This window comes from Thalassophryne amazonica, chromosome 18 (genome assembly GCF_902500255.1).
Source record: "Thalassophryne amazonica chromosome 18, fThaAma1.1, whole genome shotgun sequence".
Classification (NCBI taxonomy): domain Eukaryota; kingdom Metazoa; phylum Chordata; class Actinopteri; order Batrachoidiformes; family Batrachoididae; genus Thalassophryne; species Thalassophryne amazonica.
This window is the reverse complement of record NC_047120.1, coordinates 33,368,297-33,369,186: the sequence shown is the minus strand read 5'-3', so window position 1 is coordinate 33,369,186 and position 890 is coordinate 33,368,297.

Below are 890 nucleotides of genomic sequence, written 5' to 3'. Positions count from 1 at the left end.
ACCTACAAGGTGTTATGTAAAAGTGTGTTATGTACACACTTTTAAATGTACTTCACTGCTTGGCAATAAACTTGGCAAAATACTGTTTAAAAAGACTTCACAGAAAAAAAAAGAAAGAAAACAAGATGTGCTTTTTTTTTTTGCAAATTCATACGTAAATGCGTCTTTGTGGGTGGTCATAAAATGTACAGAACTACAAGCTTAAAACAACAATGTGTAGCGATGAGGAACCAGTGGTCATTCCCAGCGGTGGACACAGCTAAGTGATAAATTAGCTTTGCTAACCATTAAACCCATAACTGAAAAGTTAACTTTTATAATGCTAAACTGATAAACCACAAAAAATTAATAATAATAATAATAATAATAATAATAATAACAACAATAGCGGACATTTTGGCTAATTGCTAACTGTTGGTATCAACTTGGTTGCGACCACATTGGATTACACTGTCCACTACTGATAAGCCAGTTTTGAGTTTAAGTGCCGTTGAGGCTGCTGGGCATTCCCAGGATCACAAACACATAACAAAGGCACAAAAAGTAAATACATAGAAAACAAAAACCCCAAACACTGTCAGCTTTATCACAAGCAGTAAATTGCAGCATTAGAAGTCACGGTTTATCTCTATATCATATATTTATACACCATTAAAGTAGACCTGCATTGAAATAAATGTGGTCAGATTTCAGAAAGAAATAGCTGATATGTATTTATAAGACCCTTGTGAATGCAGTAAAGTAAATCTGTAAGCCCAAATTTGTAATTCAGCGGAGAAATCTTCGTTTAAAAATGACAAATTTGCAGCGAAAATTTAGCCCTCCGTGAAAACAGTTTGTACATCCGGATCATTTCCATGACGTCGGGGACAAGATGGAACGCTCCCGCC